This window comes from Tasmannia lanceolata, unplaced genomic scaffold (assembly GCF_043159265.1).
Source record: "Tasmannia lanceolata isolate RefF3 unplaced genomic scaffold, GAP_Taslan_0.1 ptg000012l, whole genome shotgun sequence".
NCBI lineage: Eukaryota > Viridiplantae > Streptophyta > Magnoliopsida > Canellales > Winteraceae > Tasmannia > Tasmannia lanceolata.
This window is the reverse complement of record NW_027518689.1, coordinates 6,685,815-6,699,786: the sequence shown is the minus strand read 5'-3', so window position 1 is coordinate 6,699,786 and position 13,972 is coordinate 6,685,815.

The window sequence follows — 13,972 nt, the reverse complement described above, 5'->3', positions numbered from 1 at the left end:
GACTTTTCTTGATTCTACACCTAAATAGGTGAAAAATGAGCTTCAATGTTGGACAGTCCTTTTTGGACGGGAATCTTTGATATATATGTTATTTCCATTGTATGAGAGCTTCTAGAAGAGTCTTGAAAGATGTACTTTATGTAAAATAGTATACCTTGGCTTGCAAGGAATCCCAATTAGAATCCAAATTAATTTTAAAACTAAGAGAAAATGAAGCTTAGTGTGTACATAAGGAAACTAATTAAAAGAATGACTCTACACAATGGAAACAACTTATCATTTGCAAACCTTAATCCTTTTCTATATAAACAACATCAACCAAACCCAAAAGCTCTCTTGCAATTCTTGCAACACTCCCCATTTTAAAAAAAATTCGTCCTACACTATTTGGGCCATAATTCATCACTTTCAACGGGGCTCCATTGAAGCATACTTGGATATATTCTTCTCCTCTTCAACATACTTCAATTTGGGGTTATAATTCTTCGATCTTCAGATTTTCTAAGGCGTATTAAGGGCTGGTCAAAGCGTATATCTTGGATTACCAGCCCTAAAGATAAGAAAAAGCAATCAACGGTTAGTATTCATCTTCCTTGAAAACTAGGAACTAGAAAAAGCATGCTAGGTTAGGTTTTTGGGTTTTCTTTCATAGATGATGCATATGGATGCATTTTTGGATGAAATTTTGACATGATCTAATATGAATCATATTCATTTTAAATCCAGATTTTTGTTGGAAAATTAATTTTCTATGATTTAAAAATTAATTTTTTTTCAAAACTCTTTCGATATGGGTTTAAATCCGATTTTCAAAGCAAGTGGTTTGAATCAATAGTTTTCTTCAAATTTGATTCTTTGTGAGATTAAAACATAATTAAACACTTCTGGAAACCTAAATTCCTAGCCAAGATTGGCTCGTTTTGACGCCGATATCGCTCTTCGAGCAATTGCTCAGAAAAGAGTAATTTTGAAAAAATCAAATCTATAGCAAAACATGTCAGATTGGCTGAAATTTTGGCTCTAGTAGTTTGTTACTAGTTCCAGATCACTCAAAAATTTCATGATTTTTCAAATTTACTTAATATGATTTTTAATTGATTTAAGGTTTGTTTTAATTCGAATAAATATTAAATGAATTTAAAAAATCACAGAACTTTCTAGAATAATATATTATAAATATTTAAGAGTTTTCGTAGAAGAAAATTTTGAAAAATAAATTTCCTTCATTGTTTTAAAATCACAACTTCGTTTTGTGCATAAAGTTGCTATTTTTTCAATAAAATTTATTTTTTTCGATTAAATTATGATATTCTGAAGTTGAAATGTGAACAAAAAATAGTATGATTCATATTTAATCTTTTGTGAATTTTTTATGATTTTAGGATTAGAATTGATATATGTTCTTGGTTTTTCTTTCAAAATTTTTAGATTTTATCTAATTTTTAATTGGTGGTAAATCATAATAAAAATCGATGAACGTTTTACCCTGGGCGTATAATATTAATATATTGTTATTGTAAAATTTTAGATTGAATTGGAATAGGATTTATATATGTTGCTTTGTAAATTTACTACCTGGTCGGATTTAGAAAAAACCTTATAAAATTTTAATTCCAAAAAATCATGAAAATTTTCAGAATGTCATATTGTATCATTATTGAATTTATATAAAAGTTTGAGTCAAATTGGAATGGAGTTGGTATGTGTTGATTTGCAAAATCACAATCTGGTCTGAAATTGATAAATCCATTAAAAATCTAATTTAAATCCAAAAGTCTCAAAAATTTTCAAAATATCTTAATTTCTCAATATGCATCTAATCCTTAAGGCACTTAAACAGAAACTTTAAAAGTCTGCAACTTCCTTTGAAAATTTACTTTTGTAGGTCTTTTAGGTACATGGGTTGTACTCATAATTGTTTACTAATTCCGATATATCTTGTACGGTTTAAGTCTAAGTTATAATATGTAGTTGGCTCTGAGGTTGTTGTCCACGAAAATCCTGAGAACATGCCAGGCAATAAGATATTATAACTTATATGCCAAATTGTATAAGTATAGAAAGCACGATTTCCTTCCATGAGTGCAACCTAAGCAAGAAACTTGTTAACCCTTAGAGCCTTAGGATTTTCTTAAATTTTATACATTATGAACCTTAAGAGAACCGAAAACTAGTTACTTAATAAATTGAGTTGGATTAATCAATGTTTAAATCATTTTGGAACCGTTGGATTATTGTATCACATCGTCAGAACTATTAGAGCCCTCTGTAGAAATCCTTACGTCACGATCTAGGTTTTAGGGTGTCCTAGAGTTAGGAGTTCAGCCTCATAACGGCCGATTGTTATTGATAGCAATTGGGCCATAGATTTAGTTACACTAGTTAACCATTTTCCCATAGGACAAGCCTAGTTAACCTAAGATGTAGGTTTACATGCATTAATCTAAGGGGATATCTTGCACTAAGATAGGGCCATATAACATCTTAGATGAAGTTTAAGGATAATAACAACTACTCAACTTGAATAAATAATCTCCTTTAAACTATTGAAACAGTTAGTCTAGTTTAGATTGGTGTCTTAGATTAGCTAGGCATATAGCTTAGTTTAGGTACCGAACTACGTCGACTCTGATCCCAGTAAGGCTTGGGTACGTAGGCAACTTGGATGCTGGGATGACATTCCATGCACGAGTCGGCCCTACACACTCCAGTAGGGTTTTTAAGGTTTATTTTGTTTATTTCTTTATCATTTTTCAAACCTTAAATTAAATTGATCAAATCACGTAGGATTTTTCCCAAAATTAGATTTTAGGAGAATCTTCACATAGATCGAATCAAACCAATTTAAGAGAATCAAAAGACGCATCTAGGAACCACATAGAAATTAGATTTTAAGGGTGCATGTCACATAGATCGCATCAAGGGAGTTTAAATGAGCATTTTAAAAGAGATTTAAATGAGTTAATCTTTGAAATAGAAGACCGGATTATCGGGCAAGAATGGTGCATGTGGTGGTAATCCATCATATCTTTCATTCTCGTAATCAGGTAACGAATCTAGACTTCTGGGACCGTAGATCATTACAGTGTCACTTATGGGTCCTTATTGTCTTACCTAGGTGGCGACTCTGGTCATCATCTTTTGTGTGAAATTCGGATTGCTTTAGTGATCCCAAGTTCACGGAAAAGATAATTTATATCAATAATAAAAAGCACATGTCAATCGTGTGGGTACGAGAGACCAAAAGAGGGAGGCAGGTCGTGCCCCCCTCGCGGGATCGGGTCCCACAATTATATACTGCCTTTTTTGTCTCATCAATTACCTATAAACCATCGCAGTTTCTTCCCGCATAAACATAAAAATTTTCTTCCACCTTTGTTTTTCCAAAAAAAATCTATCGCCTTTCTCATCTCAGTCCAAGAAATCTCCGAGCAAGAATCTCCTGATAAAAGGAAAAGAAGAAATCTCCTAATGCAAGAAATCTTCTGGATCTTAATAATTACCTTCTCTGTTGAATCTATTCTTGCTATAACAAACGAAGAAAAAGCACGAATAGAAGAAGAAGAAACGCATGTTAGTTCTTTTCTTTCTTTTTTTCGTAAATTTCTTTTCTTTAGGGTTTGTATAATTTTTTTTATTTCATTTTTTTTCTAGCTCTATTAAGAAAGAAAAGACAGAATTATAAGAGACTAAATCAAATACATTTAGAATAAGATCAACTCTTCTAAGATTGGGTTAGATTAAGTAGTTGGATTAGATTGGGCAGGTGCATTAGATTATAATTATTATTTAGATTTGATTTTATGTTTATCATCTAAGTTCTCTATATAAGCAGTGTTTCATTCTCTATAAATCATTCAAGAAAAGTAAAAATCCTAAAATTAGCATGGTATAGTGGATCCATCCACCTTGTGCTGATCACAATGGCTTGATCTCCAAAGCCCATCCTGCCGGTCAGAATCTATTTGTCTTCTTCCACTTTCTCCATCATATGGAAAGCTTCTTGCCTCTGTATTCACTCCAAATCATACTTACTCGTTGTCTCCATCAAGATGAAGAATCCCACTAAATCTCTTTAACATGGCATCAGATACATGTCTTTCATGCATCTCGGCTGGACTACTGTAGATTTCCATCGCGATCTATTATCTTATCACCACCGAAAACTCAAAACATCCTAGAGAAAGAAAACCCATTTCTGTCTCTGGGTTTTCATTTTCGATACTTCTGCATAGGTATCCATTTAGCAAGATTGTTAGCCCAAGGGTTCAACAAGTACTCCCATTAAAATGTTTTGATGATTAACAAACTCAATTTGTTATAAAATAAAGGTTTTATACACTAATGATTTTCATTGGCAAAGTTATGGTGCTGATAGCGTAGCATCCTCAAGAGTGCATGACAAATGGCAAATCATTCAAGCTCAAAGTGATATCAAAGGCATGAAGAAGGCATCACCATCTCAAAGGTATTCAAAGACAAGGTTGAACTCTAGCCTAACAAGATTGGTAATCAACTCAAAAGTTCAAGCTTGGCTCAAGCATCAATGGAGCTGAGTGAAGACATGTCAAAGCCTCTACAAGGTGCCAACAAGATTGAAGACCAAGTAAATTTAGAATGTAAATGGTCCTTCATGTATAATCTAGGTCTATGGTACAAATGAGAGTTAAAATCAAACTAAGTAGAACTTAATGGGTTTGTGAATGTTCATAGTGGTGTCCCAATATTGTTGGACCCTCATGACATTCCATTTAACTTGATAAATTAAAGTTCCAAAAGCCCAAACAAAGACAACAAAAATATAAGAAAAAATCTGTTGTTCGTAGGCTTCTCGGAACTCTGAGAAAATTCTCGGAGCTCCGAGAATGGTTCCAGGTTAAAAAAAAAAGGGACTCGGAGCTCCGAGCCCGGAGTTTGAGAAGACCGTTGGGGAGCTTAAAAATTGTGTATTTTTCTCCCCTCTATTTATATGAACCTTGGGACTCTTGGAACATTACCTAAGGAGTTTACAAATATTTTAAGAGCACTAAAAGGCATTCATTCTCCTTCTCCTCAAGATCTTCACTCTCAATCTCTCTCTTGTGCCATTTACCTTAAGATTATTCTTGAGACTTTAGGACTTTCATTTGTTCATCTTGTTCTTATGAGAGTGAGTGAAATTTACTTGTAAATTAGCCTATCTAGAGGCAAGCAAGCTAAAACCTTTCATCTTCTTTGTATTTGGCACGAATGGCGCCGTAGAAGACCCTTGGAGCTTGAAGCTCGATTTGTACAAGGCGGAAGGAACGTCGTATTTAAGTTCCTTTGAGAAGATAGTGGAATCCTCAAGGAGAGTAACTTGAGAAGAGTGGAGTAGGTCTTGAGCTAAGACCGAACCACTATAAAAATCCTTGTGTCAAAGCTTCTTTGTCTCTTCACCTCTTCTCTTTTGGTAAGCATTTTACTATTGCTTTAAATACTATTTTTGATTTCCTATTCAATCTAAAACTAGTGCAATCTAAGTTTTCAAAATCCTTAAAATTTGAAAAGAAACCCAATTCACCCCCTCTTGAGTTGCTAAGTGGAATTTCACTTGGTATCAAAGCATAGGCTCTTACATAGAATTTCTCTTTGAGAACCTACAAGGAAAATATCCAAATGGCAACCTTTTCTCATAGCAATGAGGGGCAATCTACTACTAGACCTCCCTTCTTCAATGGCTCAAACTATCCATATTGGAAAGCTAGAATGAAAGTGTTTTTGAAATCTTTAGATTTTGATGTTTGGAGAAGTATCCAAAATGGATATAAAGAACCTAGTGTTGATATGGAACTATAGGATGAAATGAAAGGAAAGAGTCCACTATCAATGCAAAAGCAATGAATGCCTTGATTTGTGCCTTATCTCCCGAGGAGTTCAATCGAGTTTCTACTCTTGAAACCGCTAAGGAGATTTGGGATATGTTAGAGATAGCTCATGAAGGGACAAATCAAGTGAAAGAGTCCAAGATGAATCTTCTCTTTAGAGAGTATGAACTATTCATGATGGACCCTAATGAAACCATTGCCGAAATGCATACTAGGTTCACAAACATAACAAATGGGTTGAGATCACTAGGTAAACAATTGTCTAGCAATGACTTAGTCACCAAAATACTTAGGTCATTACCTAAAGATTGGGATCCCAAGGTCACCTCCATTGAAGAAGCAAAAGACGTATCAAAAATGGGCTTAGAAGACTTAATAGGTCCTTAATAACTTTTGAAATGGTTTTAAAAGGAAGAGAAACCTTAAACAAACAAAAGGAAGATACAAAAAGGAAAGGAATAGCTTTTAAAGCAAGAGTTGAGAGTGAAGAGGAAGAGAGTGAAGAAGACACACAAGATGATCTTGCTCTCTTCACCAAGAGATTCAAGAAATTTCTCAAGTTCAAGAGAGGAGGCAACTCTAGCCAAGGAAGAAATAGGCATTCAAGCAAAGAGGAGATGAGATGCTATAAGTGCAACAAGGTTGGTCATATAAGGCTAAATTGCCCACTCATCAACAACAATGACAAGGATAAGAAGAATAGAAGAAATAGCAAAAAGGCTTTGTGTGCGGCGGCTTGGGATGAAGGGAGTGCTTCATCCGGAAATGAATCCAACGGAAAGGATGAAGATGACCTTTGCTTCATGGGACTCGCCGATGTGACACAAGATATCTCCGTATCCGAGGTAAATGATGTTGATGATATGTCTCATGAATTCTCTAATGATGAACTAATATTTGATTGTAAAAAACTTCATGAAAATTTGGATTTACAACTTGCCAAAAACAAAACAATGAAAAAGTCCTTACAAGATATAACTAGGGATTTTGGGTTCTTGAAAAAGAAATTCGATTTGCAAACCAATACAAGTGAAAAATTGATTTTGGAAAACAAAGGTTTGAATGAAGAAGTAGACAAATTAATCTTTGAAAACAAAAGCTTGAAAGAGGAAAATGAGAAACTTGTTTTAAAATGCAAAGAAATTGATTTAACGTTTATAAAATTCTCATGTGGCAAAAACAAACTAGATGAAATTCTTGAAAATAAGCTTGTCTCTCTAAAAAAAATGGTCTTGGTTACCAACCCCTTTCTAAAGGAGAAGCCTCTTTCAAAAATAAGTTTATAATGAATTCCTCCCTCATCCATGCTAACACTAGTGCTTTTATTCCTGCTTGTCACTATTGTGGTAGAATAGGACACTTAAGGTTTGCATGCAATGTTAAGAAATCAAAAGCATCTAAATTTATGTGGGTTAGAAAAGATGAGCTTTATGATGTTGCTAACCTTGAAGGATCCAAGAAAAAGTGGGTACCTAAAACTTTAACATGAGTTTTGGTTCTTGTAGGTGTGCTTGAAAGGAAAACCCTTAAAGGACAAATGGTTCTTGGATAACGGTTGCTCAAGGCACATGACGGGAGACGTAACCAAGTTCGCCTTTGTCACCATGAGTCATCAAGGAAATGTCACCTTTGGGGATGATACAAGAAGCAAAATCATCGGTGAAGGTACCATTAAAATTAAGGACATTAAAGTTGAACATGTTTTGCTCGTTGATGGTCTTTCATTTAATTTGATAAGCATTAGTCAACTATGTGATCTTGGTCACAAAGTTCTTTTTGAAAAAAATAGATGTAAGATTTTGAAGGATAAGAATAATGAAGTTGAATTTGTTGCATATAGAGATGGCAATATGTATTCATTAGCATTAGAAGACCTTGAAAATCAAAACATCCAATATCTCTCCGCCATGGATGATAACCCTTGGTTATGACATAGGAGACTTGGTCATGCTCATATGGATTTGATTTCAAGATTATCTTCTAAGAATCTTGTGAGAGAGTTACCTAAACTCAAATACATTAGAGATAAAGTTTGTAGTGCTTGCATTCATGGAAAACACTCTAAAGACTCTTTTAAAACCATAAGTGTATTATCTACCTCTTGTCCACTACAACTCCTTCACATGGACCTATTTGGTCCCATGAAGACTCGTAGTAGAGGAGGCAGCAGATATGTATATGTGATTTTTGATGACTACTCTAGGTTCACTTGGGTGTTATTCTTAACTAGTAAAGATGAAACCTTCAAGAAATCTGTCAACTTGTGCAAGCGAATTCAAACTGAATAAGGGGTTTTCATAAATGAAATTAAAAGTGATCATGGAATCGAGTTTGAGAACATTGAGTTTGATACCTTTTGTAATGAAAATGGAATCAAGCACAATTTCTCGGCTCCAAGAACTCCCCAACAAAATGGGGTAGTTGAAAGGAAAAATAGATCACTTATTGAAATGGCTAGAACTATGTTAAATGAGCACAATGTTCCAAGAAACTTTTGGGCGGAAGCCGTTCACACGGCTTGCTATCTTTTAAATAGAGTGCTCATTAGACCTCACCTAAACAAAACACCTTATGAACTATGGAGTGGAACAGCCCCCAAAGTTAGCTATTTCAAAGTTTTCGGTTGTAAATATTTTATATTAAACATGAAAGACACCTTGCACAATTTTGATTCAAAATTCGATGAAGGTATCTTCTTAGGCTATTCAACCCATAGTAAAGCTTACAGAGTCTACAACAAAAGAACTCAAATTGTGGAAGAATCCGTGCATGTCAAATTTGACGAGTCATTTGAACCTTCTAAAGTCATTAATGAAGATGATGATGGTGTCAATCTTCTAGAGCCTCATAGTCAAGTAGAGTCTATTGTTCAACCCTTAGAAAATCTTGATTTAGAAGGTCAACCTATAGAAGAACTTGAAGTAGAAAGTCTTCCCAAACATAGTAGAATCATGTCTAGTCACCCTTCTACTCAAATCATAGGTGAAACCTCACAAGGAGTTAAGACAAGATCTCACTATAAGAATGTTTGTGCCAACATGGACTTTATCTCCCAAATAGAACCCAAGTCCATAAAAGAAGCTGAAAATGATGAATTTTAGATGATTGCTATGAATGAGGAACTAAACCAATTTGAGAGAAACCAAGTATGGAGGTTAGTTCCTAAGCCTAGTGATCACCCGATTATTGGGACTAAATGGGTGTTTAGAAACAAACTCGATGAGCATGGAGATATTCAAAGGAATAAAGCTAGATTGGCAGCCCAAGGTTACAACAAAGAGGAAGGTATCGATTATGATGAGACCTTTGCTCCGGTTGCTAGATTGGAAGCCATAAGGATGCTACTTGCATTTGCATCCCATAAAAACTTTAAGTTGTATCAAATGGATGTGAAGAGTGCATTCCTAAATGGGTATATTATGGAGGAAGTTTATGTTGAACAACCTCCCGGTTTTGAGGATTTCAAATACCCTAATCACGTATATAGGTTGGACAAAGCCTTGTATGGTCTAAAGCAAGCTCCTAGAGCTTGGTATGAGAGGCTTAGCTCCTTCCTATTAGAGAGTGGCTTTCAAATGGGCACGGTTGACAAAACCTTGTTCATTAAAAGAAAAGAAAAAGATATGCTTATTGATCAAATCTATGTAGATGACACAATATTTGGTGCTACCAATGATAAGATGTGTGAAGAATTCGCACAATCCATGCAAAAAGAGTTTGAGATGAGTATGATGGGAGAGCTTACCTATTTCCTAGGACTTCAAATCAAACAATGTAAAAATAGAATTTTCATCAACCAAGAGAAGTATACTAGGGAACTCCCTAAGAAATTTGGCATGGATAGCTCACAAATCAAGCCAACCCCTATGAGCACTTCCACCAAATTAGAAAAGGATGAAAGTGGAAAACCGGTTGATGAGAAAAAAGTTTAGAGGAATGATAGGTAGTCTATTATATTTGACCGCTAGTCGGCCGAATATAATGTTTAGTTTGTGTATTAGTGCTAGGTTTCAATCGGGTCCTAAAGAGTCTCATTTGAGTGCCGTTAAGATGATATTCAAATATCTCAAAGGAACTCCTTCTTCAGGTTTATGGTATGAACGATCGAATGAATTCAACCTAGTAGGATTTTTGGATGCCGACTTTGCCGGTTGTAGAATTGATAGAAAAAGCACAAGTGGCACTTGTCAATTTATAGGAAGGTCTTTAGTGTCTTGGTTTAGCAAAAAACAAAACTCAGTAGCCTTGTCTACTACTGAAGCAGAATACATTGCGGCCGGCGCTTGTTGTGCACAAATCCTATGGATGAAGAACACTCTCATGGACTACAATATTGCATTTAGTAATGTTCCAATCCATTGTGATAATACAAGTGCCATCAACTTGACAAAAAATCCAATTCAACATTCTAGAACTAAGCACATAGAGGTAAGGCATTATTTCTTGAGAGATCATTCTCAAAAAGGGGATATTGAAATTAAGTACATCCACACCAATGAACAATTGGTGGATATCTTCACAAAACCCCTTAATGAGGATCGATTTTGTGACCTTAGGAGTGGACTCAACATTTGGAGTTTGGATCAAGTGAAAGAGTTTGCACATGAAGCATGAATAGAAGACACATTTCTCCTTGTATATATCTATATATATATCTCTTGTTTTGATAGTGACTACATGGTTTTAGATGATCCAACCCTAACTCTAAAACTCACTCAATTGGTACCCATATCCCACTTCATTTCAAGGGGGAGTCGGTACCATCACCCTTAATTAAGATACCTAAAACTTTGGCCATGTGCCATCATCTAAACCTTCGGTAAGTCATATGTGTAATTCATTACTTGCAATGTCACCTACATGCTTTGTACATGCATTGGATCATGTAACTATGTCCTCCATACATTTCAAAAAAAATAAAATAAAATAAAAAATCTCGGAACTCCGAGAATAGGGACAGAGGGAACCTGGAAAGTTTCTCGGAACTCCGAGACAATATCTCGGAACTCCGAGATTTCGTCCAGGTGGTCCTCGGAGCTCCGAGAAAATTTCTCGGAACTCCGAGATTCGGGCCAGTAGAAAATAAAAAAATACGTGTGTTCTCAGAACTTCGAGAATTTTTCTCAGAGCTCCGAGAATCGGGCCAGGAGCGTTAAAAACCCTGCACCTGGTTCGGTTTTTCTTATTTTTCTCTCTTCTTTCCCTCTTCCTTCCACTACTCTTTAAACCCTAACTCCATATTCCTTTTTTTTTTATTCATTTTCCCCCTACATCCACCTCCAAAACCCTCTTCTCCCTTCAAAATCCCTCTCTTCTTCCTAAAACCCTAGTTTTTTTCCATTCAAACCCTAGGATTTCACCCCTTTTTCATTTTTTCCTTCTTCCTTTCTCCATTTCTCCTATTTTCTTCCATTTTAGGGCTATTCTCTTTTTTTTAACACATTATCCTTCTCTCCACCCCCATTTCCTCTCACCATGGCTCCTAAAACCAAAAATCTCAACATTGGAGGCTCCTCCCAAGTTGCTGACCCCGAATACGTTCTTGAAGACGTTTCCGAGGAAGAAGGCGAAGGCGAAGGCTGTGGTGGCCGAGGTTGTGTCCAACTCCTTTTTCACTGGGGATAAGGCCAAGAAACTCTGGGCTGATGTCGGCACTAGGGGCATCCTCACCGGCAGGTACATTGATCCCCCTGTCTTTCAAAATTTTGATTTAAAGGCCAAATTTGATGCCCTTCATTGGACCCTCATCTTCACCTCAACGAACCCGTTTACCCTCGATTGGTGCGTCTCTTCTATACCAATCTCACCATTTTCCCTTCCTTCTTCAAAATTGAATCTAAGGTCAAGAAAACTGTCATCAAACTCTCCTATCACACTTTTGCCACACTTCTTGGGATTAGCCATGAGGGTCTCTTACACTATTTTTGGCCGGAAGATGGGACACATTCACTTGATGATATTGATCATGACACTGTCTATGGTCGGATTACACGGCGCTACCACTCTAATATGCCCGTACAATCTGCCGACCTCATTCCGGTTGTGCGCATGCTCCATAACTTCATGTACCACATCTTCATCCCTCGTGCTGGGATGCGTGAAGCCCTAAGACCCTTAGAGGCCTATATTATCTACATCATCCTAGAGGGCCGCTAGCTTTGTCTGCCTTATATCATGTTTCGCTGCATGTTTCAGACCCCTGGCCGCTACCGCTCTTCCTTGCCCTATGTAAGCCCAAGGGTTCCCCATGGGTTCATTCAATCACCTTGTTTTGATGATTAACAAACGCAAATTGATTAGTCGTTTATAGACTAATCATCTGCCTTGAGTGTTGTGCTTTAGACAGGTCCTACACAAGTTAAATCATACTGGCACACACCTTGTTGGCCTATGTTTGAAGATGAACCAACCAATGGACAAATGAGCTAGAGCATTCTTGGACAAATCACACCTTGGAGGATCCACCAAGGAGAAGCTCAACATCATCCATATCAAGCATTGAACATACAAAGAAGTTCATGAAGGCCAAAGCTGCAGGATCAAGAACCTAATGCAAAGGACCAAGGAGCTTGTACCACAACTTGAAGATGTCAAGCATGGAAGATCAACCATAGAAGATCCCAGCTCAAAAGAAGAGTTCAAGAGAGTGATAGAAAGGGTAGAATGTATTCCTATCTCTCTTGCATATTTTCTTGTCAAGGCACATTGTTTAAACCCCTAAAAATATATTTTTCAAAGAGACTAACACACCCTTTAAGGACTTAAATGGATAAGTGAATGGCCATGGTGGTGTACCAACATGTTGGGACCCATATGGCATTCAACACAAGAATGAACAAAACAGAGTTCCGAAACAACAACCTGGACAAGCAACTAAATCCTATCAAAACTTATTTAAAATATTTTAAAATATTTTTGAAAATATTTTTAACAGATAGCTCTCATTTTTCTCATATCCTTAGAGTATAATAACATCGAAATCCGACGAGAAATGAGGGAGATATGAATTTTTCAAATGAAACAGTGTTTGCTGGAAATCCAGTCTCGGAACTCCGAGAACATTCTCGGAGCTCCGAGAAATGGTCCAGATTCTAAAATTAAAAGCTCTGTTTGAATTCTCGGAACTTCGATAAATGTTTTTCTTCAAAAAAAATATAGCCGTTGTAGTGCAACGGCTAGTTGATTTTTTGACCCAATTTTGATTGTTTTACCCCCTCAAACGGTCACATGGAGTTGGGACTTTACATATACCCATTCAAGGGTCCAAAACATATGAGGAACATTGTCCAACTCTAATAAACCCTAGAAATCCATTTGTGAATCATTTTTGGGTTAATCTCTCACCAATCCTTCATTGTGCCTTGACTTTGGGAAAATCCACTTGAGATTGGTTAGGTTTAAACTTGTTTATCTTTGAGAGCATCCTTGGAGCTACAACTTGTAATCAAGCCTAATAAGAGGCTAATACTTCTTCTTCTTCTTTATTCGATCGGTGGCAAGGGCATCCGTTGTTTTTAATTCCCTTGGGTGAAGCGCTTAGAACTCAGCGGAGAAGGAGAGTCATTGTAAAGGTGGAATGGCATCCTCATTTAATTCCCTTGGAGTGTAAAAGCCTTGGAGCATGGCGTCGTGGAGGTCTCAATAGTGGAAATCCTCAAGTGCGACCTTGAGTAGAGTGGAGTAGGCCGTTGGCCGAACCACTATAAATCCTTGTGCCGCTTGCGTTGGTATTTCTCGATTTCTCACTCCCTCTATCACTCTCTTATTTGTGCTTGTCTTATTATTTAGAATTGAGTGAGTTAGCATTGCCATCCAACGTGAATATCTTTACATTGCTAATTAGCCCACTAACTCTCCTAATTAAGTTGGTTGTTTAAACAAGGGTTTTTAAGCTTATATACATTTGTGAAAATTGGTTAAGCATAACTAATTCAACTTAATTAACCAAGGGATAAAACTAGGGTGAAATTAGTAAAAGTTTTCAAAAGGTAAAAGTTTTATAAACATCCTATTCACCCCCCCTCTAGGTTGCCAAACCAAGTCTCTACTTGGATTTCAATTGGTATCAGAGCTTGGGCTCTTGATTAAGACCCTAACCGGTTAAGAGTTAAAAGATCATTTTTTTT